The sequence below is a fragment of the Vipera ursinii genome (genome assembly GCF_947247035.1).
Source record: "Vipera ursinii genome assembly, chromosome: 2".
Lineage (NCBI taxonomy): Eukaryota > Metazoa > Chordata > Lepidosauria > Squamata > Viperidae > Vipera > Vipera ursinii.
In genome coordinates this window covers 131,264,124-131,273,896 of record NC_139513.1, presented here as the reverse complement: position 1 = coordinate 131,273,896, position 9,773 = coordinate 131,264,124, and the positions used below count along the sequence as shown (strand labels likewise).

The 9,773-nt window shown below is 38.5% G+C and overlaps 1 long non-coding RNA gene across 3 annotated transcripts in view; it reads right to left on the bottom strand.

The window, feature by feature from the left end:
• Window positions 1–9,773, bottom strand: part of LOC310633611 — an 87,975-nt gene that overhangs the window by 11,424 nt on the left and 66,778 nt on the right. The window contains exons 5-7 of one of the 3 annotated variants that reach the window (XR_014491036.1): window positions 9,673–9,734; window positions 3,396–3,544; window positions 1,128–1,193 (exon numbers count right to left, since the gene is read on the bottom strand). This is a non-coding gene — a long non-coding RNA (uncharacterized lncRNA). Of the gene's footprint in view, window positions 1–678; window positions 1,194–3,395; window positions 3,545–9,672; window positions 9,735–9,773 lie in introns of those variants that run through there. The other 2 variants (XR_014491038.1, XR_014491037.1) reach the window with 2 other exon arrangements.

Genomic DNA, 9,773 nt, shown 5'->3' with positions numbered 1-9,773 from the left:
CTGAAATATGCAGTCCACCATTATTGTTGTTGTTGTTGTTGTTGTTGTTATTATTATTATTATTATTATTATTATTATTATTATTATTATTATTATTATTATTATTATTATATGCCCTTCGCCCAGTGCGCTCCCACAGGGAGGGTCTGCTCAGGGTCCCACCGGTAAGAGATTGCCGGCGGGTGACACCCAGGGATAGGGCCTTCTCAGTGGGGGCGCCTGCCCTCTGGAACCAGCTGCCAGTGGAGCTGAGGACTTCCCCCAACCTCTGATCATTCCGCCGGGGCCTGAAGACCTGGCTCTTTGAGCTCTCGGGCCCAGGCTGAGGAGAAATTTATTTTAATTGGGGTTTTTAATTGTACAGGGTTGGTTTAATCTTTTTTAAATTGTTTTTTTAACTTTTGTATGGTTGATTTTTAACTCCCTGTAAACCGCCCTGAGTCCTCAGGGAAAGGGCGGTATATAAATGCAATAAAATAAAATAAATAAATAAATAAATTATTATTATTATTATTTTGCTCCCTGGGCTCCTTTCTCAAGCATACAAGACAGAACATTTAAGCTTTTATTCGCTTTGGGGGGACCGGGAAGAATTTTAAGGAGCTGGTTGAGTGCTTCAATATCGGAAAGGCGTAAGGCATCCTTTCTTATTCTTAAAACTTCTCAGCTCTATAAATTTAACCTGACAGATATTACATATTTAGAGTGCAAGCTTCAACACACCACGCCACGGTCAGACTAGCTCTTGAGTTCTTAGAGGTTCCCCAGCCTGATCTCACTTGATCGAGGAGGCCTGGTGATCACAGGCAACAGCATCCCAGGCAGATATTCTCTGCCAAGTCTACTATATGAGTGCAGGGGCCCAGTTATGATTGTCATCTCCATGAATAGGTGAGAAAGACTTAAACCTTCCCTCTGCAGGAGCTTGGTTTGAAAAATTGCCTCCTTTTGTGCTTATTTTTCAAATCAAATAACTACAGTGTGCACCTACTCAGTACAGGCAGAGAGGTTTCACCAGACTCAGGAATCTGTGTAGGTATGTAAAGTTAAACAACCATGACAGATAGCTGTACACTAAATATACATTGTATTAGATACACAAGCAATGATATATAAGAAACACAGACCTTCTTCTGAATTGACTTCATTTCTTTCTGTGTAGATGCCACATATCCATGACATCAGTTGGCCGGCTGAGGAAAAAAGAAAGGAAAAAGAAAGATTCTTTAACCACACAAAATAAAAGAAAATTATCCTTATAAAGAATAAACACTGAAGGATGAACTATTGTGAGCAAATATAGGCAAGTAGCAACAGTTTTACTGTTATTCCACTCTGCTTCTCTTAATGCATCAAGTCTTTTAAAAATATCTTTAGTAAAGTTTTTTTTAAAAAAAGAAAGTTTAAAAAGTAATACAAACTAATATAAAGTAAGAAAAAGAAAAAAAGAAAAGAAATCAAAGAGAAAGCTAAAATGCAAGAAATAAAAAAATAGAAAAGGAAAAAAAGATTTAAAGAAACAGCTTCCAATCTTTTTTACATCAGATATAAGTATCATTATAAATGTAACTTCTATGGTCACAACATATAATCTGTACTGACCAATCACCAAAATCATAAATCATATGTTCATTTTTTTCATTTTACACTAACAGTCTTTAAGAGGTTTCCAGTCAGCAATAAACAAAGACTTTGTCTTTTCTCTGATTCTCTGAACTCAACTTAGCCATCTCAACAAGTTCCATTATTTTCACCAACCATCTTTGCACATCTTTGCACATTCTATATACAATGATTGTATGTATCGCTGGTAGCCTAAAAGAATATACATTATTTTAAAGTGTTAGTCCTTTGAGATAGTCCAGGCAGGAAACCAAAAAAATGACTACTCATACTACCTTTATTGTAAGATTATACAGAAACAGAATCTGTAACTCTGCCTTTACTTTCCAGATAACTAGAAGGAGTTCCTTCTCCACCCCCATCCTTTAGATTTGGACTCAAATTTCTCTTAACGGATTGTTGTATAGGCTGAATCCCGTCCTCCTGTCTCCTAAGCTTATTCTCACATCCCATTACATAAATGATAAGTGCAGGAGCGCAGTTTCATTTCAGCTGGCTGAGATATCACTTCTATAATGTGGTCTTCCTAAGAGGAAAACAGGGCACAATAAAAAAGGGGATAGGGGTTCAATCATGCAGCTATTGCTGCCATCTTGGATTATTTTATAATTCTTTCTCTTGAGATACCCTCAGAGGAAAGGAACATCTGGGGCCTTCTTGGGATATAGAGCTCTTTATATACTCTCGGTGTTTGAGAGAAATGGTTTTGGGAATTAATTATGAAAATGTGGGATACCCCTACCAAGGAAAATGGTGGCTTTGAGTCATCTCAGAATTTGGATTTAAGCTGCTATTAAGTACAGCCAATGTGGCCAATGGCAAAGGATTTGGGGAACCACAGTCTCAAACATGGTAAGTGCTTGTTGCCTTCCCACCCTCTTCCACTTTACTGTCACCTCACAATTTTCAATGTTTCCATTGTCCTTCTAATCAGAATGCCAAAACCCAGAGGACAAAGTATCCCCTCGTTTTTAATTGCCTTCCTCTCGTCCTTTCCATTAGACTTTCTCTTGCTCAGGCCCAACAGATGCAAATTGTGCTTGATTTGTGCAATAGGTAGAACAAGAAATAGCATGTAGAGCACCCTCTCCACCATCAAATGATTCCACCCAAGGATTTTTGGAGGAGTAGGAATTTTAAATATTTTTTTCATTCCCTGAAGACGTGGGGATAGAAAGACAAACACTTCCTGTTCTCATTTACTGCGCAAAATTAAATGCACAGAGGAGAAGGCCAGATGATGTTACCGAAGAGCAACTTAATGTTCACCTCTCCTAGCTTTTTTGCCATGGGCAGCCCGGGCGGTAACAGGAAATATAATATGCCAGGAATATTAAATTAATGCTATTATGTCTAGGCTGAGATGAAGCACATTCCACAGGAGTAAATAATCTTCAATTTCCAGTTCAGGTAAAGGATTTTTTAATCCGTGGGTTAATAGAAGGACAGATTGTCAGTGCCAGGAATGCAGTCTTGGAGGTGGATATACGAGTTAGAGAAATTGGTTGTTAAGGCTTGTGTCAGCAGTAATAATAATAATAATAAAAAAGTAGATAGTTCCATGTCTGCCAAAGGCAGCCTTGAGGTAGTTCCATTGTTTTGCAATCAAATGTTTTACAGAAAGCCTAACTGAATGGATGAGCAGCCTTGCCTTCTCAGACCAAAAGAGGGGCAGTGTGTGGTAAGTACAGTAAGTAGCATTTGGCTCAGACTTGGTACTCATAAAAGTTTTCAGTTGTGAAAGCTGTGCTGTGGGTCAGTTGTTGCCATACCTGATCATGTGAACCTTTTTTTTTTAATGAAGACTTCAAAACTTTTGAAATGGATCCAATGATTCAAGAGGAAGCAGTTTTGTAAAATGTTCCATCCTTCGCAGAAAGAGAAGCCAAAAACCTGGTTTTGCCAATTCTTCTGTCTGTTTCTGGTGGGAAAGGGAAAATTCAGTGGGACCTACCATACTTCTGATAAGACTTAGGCCAAACTGCACAATTCATTTCCTCACCAAATCAAATGACAAACTGAGGCATCTTAAAACCTTTTTGGCCGGTTTTCTAAGAAGGAATAATTCCATTTGTTGTTCAAGATATTCCCGTTGGTTTTGTTTCTGTGAAAACTTGGCATGTGATTGTCATACACGCAGATGTGAATCTTAATCACTCTGTTCTTCTGAATCAACCTCACTTGCGTGTATTTATGCCTGTCCTTTTTAACCGTATATTCCTGAAAGTTTCATTTAGGTTGCTATTGTCTGCTGCTTCTGAATCCAGACCTTTTATTTGAATTTAAAAACCCATGACCTTCTTGCCATTTGTGTATTTTCCTCCCCTTTTCACAGAAAAGGCTACTTTTTTAAAGACCTGGGTGGCATGATTTGCTTAAAACAGAGTATGGCTTTTATCAATTGCAGGCCTTTCCTCCTTGCTTCTACTTCCTCTTCAGTTTACGACAGAAATTCTCAACACCAACTCTCTGTGCCCTTTCAGCAAATAAAGATTTTGAAAAAAAGTGGTAGCGGCTTTCCGACCATCTCCCCGAGATTTAAGACACCGTTTAAGACACAGGAATAATCAAAGGGAAGGTTCAGAGCTCTGCTTGTCTAATGACAGACATCTGGAGCCCAGAGGGAGGTCGAGGGATGCATGAGGGATGCGGAGAAGACTCAGAAGACAGAGACAAAATAAAAGTCATATTTCAGCTCACTGTAGCTCCTTTGGAATTTGCCCGTAGATCATAGCCTCAGCTTAACACATGGCTCTAATTGCAGGCATTGCTATACTTCAGCTGCATCTTAGCAGACTTGGAAATAGAACCCTTCTCAATTTACGGGTGGTTTATGGAAAGAGAAGCTGTGGAGAGAGGCAACTGGTTAACTCTGATTCCCCTTTCCATTGGCCTTTATCCTGTTTAATGGATTCCCTAACCTTCATGGCCTGGTTCAACACATGTGCAGCTTATTGGCAATTCCCCTTGCCTCTAACATTTAGTGCTGGCTTAGTGAAGCAGCACTCCATTTCTGTAACACGTTTGCGATTGCTAGCAGTTTTAATAAAGATTTTGACTTGATGGGTAGTCCTCGACTTACGACCACAACGGAGCCCAAAATTTCTGTTCTAAGCAAGAAAGTTACTAAGTGAATTTTGCCCAATTTTATGACCTTTCTTGCCACTGTTGTTAAGTGAATCGCTGCAGTTGTTAAGTTGGGGATACGGTTGTTAAGTGAATCTGGCTTCCCCATTGGCTTTGCTTGTCAGAAGGTTGCAAAATATGATCACATGACCCTGGGACACTGCAGCCGTCATAAATGCATGCCAGTTGCCAGGCATCTGAATTTTGATCACATGACCACGGGGATGCTGGAATGGCTGTAAGTGTGAAAAACAGTCATAAGTCACTGTTTTCAGTGTCATTGTAAATTCAAATGGTCACTAAATAAATGCTTTTAAGTCAAGGATTTCCTGTATGCAAAAGGGCAAATTTCAGCTCTGTTCTTTTCCATCTCAAACTCCGTTTAGGCTTTCCAGGACAAATGATTCCTCTTAATTTTCAAGACACACCTTTACAACAATTAAGAATCTTGAAGAACAGAACTTGATTTTTCTGCGTTTAGAAAGAATAAAATGGTGAAAGCAGCTGTGAAATATCATTTTAGAAGCTGATCCATACAAGTTTTTTTCAGCAACTTTATCTATGTATTCACAGGCATAGAGTCCTGAAACTTGACAAATTGTTCCAATTCTCCATGTAAAGTTTTAACCTGCAAGATTTGTTCAGGTGTTCCATAGCAACTCTACAAGCTATTTATATATTCCTCATTTTAGTAATTCCAAAATAAAAATCACCAGAATTTTGTATCCCATAATCAGTAGAATGTTCTTCTCTAACTTCCTCCAGTGGGCTTTACTTTTCTTATAATATCATCAAAGACCAAATGAGACATGATGACAGTAGATTAAATCTTAATCTCAGATTTGTCGCCTTACATTAAAAAAAAAGTCAGTGGGAAACTTCCTGATTTAACTAAATGTGTGTGTACATGTACTAATATTGCTAAGCACATTGGTTTGTGCTTAAATTGTAAGCCGTCCTGAGTCTTCGGAGAAGGGCGGGATATAAATGGGATTAAAATAAAATAAATAAAATAAATAAATAATATAAAGTATTTTTTTAAAAAGAAGTCAGGTATTCAGCCACCTCCTCTGGCTGTCCTGTAGCAATGGCTCCCACTAAGTGCTCCCTTCTGAATGCAGAACTGGTGGAAGACAGCTATTTGTCTGAAACGGTATAGGGTATAGGGTCTCCTGCTTGAAGAATGGGTTGAATTAAAAAAACCTCCAAGGTCCCTTCCAACTCTGTTATTCTGTTATTTAGGTGATTAAGATGTTGGGCTGGGAATGGAGAACCCCAAGTTCAAGGTCCCTTTCAACTCTGTTAGTCTGTTATCCACCTGTCCACCAACTTCACAGACTAGATCTCTTCTGAAGATTTCATTTCATTTCATTTCATTTATTATATTTGTATATAGCTTCCATAGCTGTAATATGAGAAAGGGCACATGATGGTTAAAGACATCGAGCTTGTCAGCTGAAAAGCTGACACCCTGAGTTTGAGACCCGAGCACTGCACAACGCTTGCTCCTGCCCCAGCTCCTGCCCACCTAGCAGTTTGAAAGCATGCAAATGTGAGTAGATTAATAGGTATCACTTTGGTGGGAAGGTAACAGTGTTCCATGCGCCTTTGGTGTATAGTCATGCTGGCCATATTACCACGGAAAATGTATTTAGACGATGCTGGCTCCCTCAGTCAAGAGATGATCACCACAGCCTAGAATTGGACACAACTGGACAGGGAAACCTAGTATGTATACCTAGTATGAGAAACTGAGCATGGCTGTCCAATCTCTTCTTAAAAGAATGAAAGACAAGAGATAGGAAAAAGGGAAATAAAACATAGCTAAATCTAGTTTACACTAAGCCTTTCATTACATCTCTTCATATCTTTCAACTCTTCAAAGCCGTATCTGATTTCTTCACCTTCATATTCAACTTCATATTTTATCTTTTGTTCTTTAAATACTTCTCTCTCTGTTTGAGGATCTTACCAATGCCATGAAATCAATAGGGTTCCCCCCCCCCATTTTTTCCCTCTTAACCCATTCACTTTTCCTTCATGTATTTGTTTTATATTTGTATTTGATCTTCCTTCATTCTCTCTGTGCAACCAAATCATCTTAATGTACTTCTTTCATAATAGTCAACTGCTCAGTCCTCATCTATTCGTCATCTACTCACTCTTGACCTTACATCTTCTTCTTTTACAACTCACACCTTTTGGAAATATTCCATTCCCATCACATTCAGCTCAGCTTTATATCTCTTCTCATTAACCGATCTATCACTTCTGTTTCTTGCAACAGGCCGCATACAACCCACTATCAACATTTGTGCATCCTCCATCTTCTCCATCCATTTTCCATTTTTTAAATTAAAAAAAAGCACAGAAATTCATCTATTTGCTGTAGGTTTTTGCTGTTTATGAATAATGTGCAATTATTCATTCCATTTTCCATGTCATATAGTTCCAGGCTGTTTCTCTAGCCTCCTCGACAGGGAAGTGGGAATATTTTTTTTTCTTGTGCAAATTTAATAGAACTATAGAAATTGAAACCAAAATCTTGCTGTGAATTGGCTCATCTTTCTTCAAAATGTGGTGTAGATTTTGCTGCAAAGATTTGTGAAACTTTAAAAAAATGAAAATGGGGGAACTCTAATAATAATAATAATAATAATAATAATAATAATAATAATAATAATAATAATAATAAAGTTGGAAGGGACCTTGGAGGTCATCTAGTCCAACCCCCTGCTCAGGCAGGCAAATGGCTGTCCATTCTCTTCTTAAAAACCTCCAGTGTTGGAGCATTCACCACCTCTGGAAGCAGGTTGTTCTACTGGTTAATTGTTCTAACTGTCAGGAAGTTTCTCCTTAGTTCTAGGTTGCTTCTCTCCTTGACTAGTTTCCATCCGTTGCTTCTTGTCCTGCTTTCAGGTGCTTTGGAGAATAGCTTGACTCCCTCTTCTTTGTGGTAGCCCCAAAGAAAACCCTCACATTTTACTGGCTGTTGATGAATATTATTCTATTCTATTAGAACAGAATAGAGCCAGTTTGATCTAGTGGTTAAGGCATCAGGCTAGAAAGTGGGAGCTTATAAGTTCAAATCCCGCATTAGCCATGAAAGCCAGCTGGATGACCTTGCGCCAGTCACTCTCTTTCAGCCCACAAGGTTGTTGTTGTTGTGGGGAAAATAGGTGTGTTTGATACGTTCACCTCAGAGGGTTGTTGTTGCAGGGAAAATACAGGGTGGGTTGTATATGTTCACCTTCTTGAGTTTTCTGTAAAAATAGTAATGGCAGGATACAAATAAATAAAATCTTCCTTTTTTGGCTTTTACAAGTCTCCAGGCTTACCAAGTCAAAGAGATTTGAGTCTGCCCCAGAATAGGGGGGGAAAATAATTAAACAGCAGCACAGTTAAGCAAGCTAAGCCACTCACTCAGGGCTGGGCCTCAGATAGAGGCCATGTCATGGGGATACCACACAGAAAAACAGAGGTCTCCCAGGCATGTTTGTCCCGTGGTTAGGTGCAAGAAAGGAAAATTTCTCTGCTACTCTTTGGGGGTTTCTTTAACTCATTGATGTGCTTTTGGGAGGGACCAGCTATGGAGTTTTTAAATATACTTGTCCCGTGCAAATAAATAGATGGTGGTTTTCAAGCAGATGATTGTTGAGATGACATGTTGATGCCATACATTTTAAATACAGTTTTCTAAACATCACAATGATCACAAAAACATCACTGTTAGGCAAGGCTTCTGGATCTCCATCGGAGTGTTAATATATGCTCCTAAGGATATGAAAACATATTTTGAACCTCAAGGTTTCCTATTGCCTTGCCCTGATTCCTCCATTTCCACTTCAATGGACAGGCTTATGTTTTGCCTTGAAAACTGACTTTAGCAAAATGTGTTCCTGGATTGGAATGATTCTTTAATGGAATCTTCATTAATTGAATTAGGAATGAGGGTTTCCATCTTTGAAGCAGCTGCCAACTAGATTTCATTAGAAGTTGAAAAGATAAGTATTTTGTCTAGTTGGAGCAAAACTAGATGATTACAGATAGTCTTTGACTTACAACTGTTTGTTTGAAAAAAGTGACATGACTGTTTTTCACACTTATGACCATTGCAGCACACACACCCATGGTCACATGATCAAAATTCAGTTGCTTGGCAACTGGTTCATACTTATGATCTTTGCTGTGTCCCAGGGTCATGTGATCATCATTTGCAACCTTCTAACAAGCAAAGTCAATGGGGAAGCCAGATTGACTTAACACCTGTATTACTAACTGAAGAATTGCAATGATTTGCTTAACAAATGTTGCAGGAAACATCGTAAAATGGGGCAAAACTCATTTAACAAATTTTGGGCTCAGTTAAAGTCGAGGACTACTTTACATGTCTGAGAGAGAGAGACTTAGTGGGCTACTGTAGAAGTTGAATTTGGACTTTCAAAGATGTTTGGTCTGATCTATCAAAATTATTATGCTCTTATTCCTAACACATACAGCTGGTATATACATAGAATGAAGGCTACTGCTAAGCTTGTAAGCCGCCCGGAGTCTTCGGAGAAGGGCGGGATATAAATGGAATTAAAATAAATAAAATAAATAATACTCTGGTGGGTATATTCAAAATTATTTATGTGTTAGTTCTTGTGTGCTTACACTAAAGGAACACCCAAGAAGAAAAATACAAATAGGAAATAATGCAATGTATTTTCCTTTTTTTGGCTTTACTATTACGTGATTATTTTTATAAAGAAGAAAGCACAACAAAATCAGCCTAGCAGACAGACTTGTTGAAATTGCAAAGTTTGATTAATACAAAGGCAAAATCTTTACTTTCAAAATGCCTTGGTGTACCTGGCTGGTTTTAATAACTAAGCCAGCTGGGTGACTTTGGGTCAGTCATTCTCTCTCAGACCAACTTACCTCACAGGATGGCTGTTGTGGGGACTTTAGGAGGAGGACGTTCTCTTCCATATGTACACCACCTTGAGTTATTTGTAAAAATAATAAAAGTGAGATTGAAT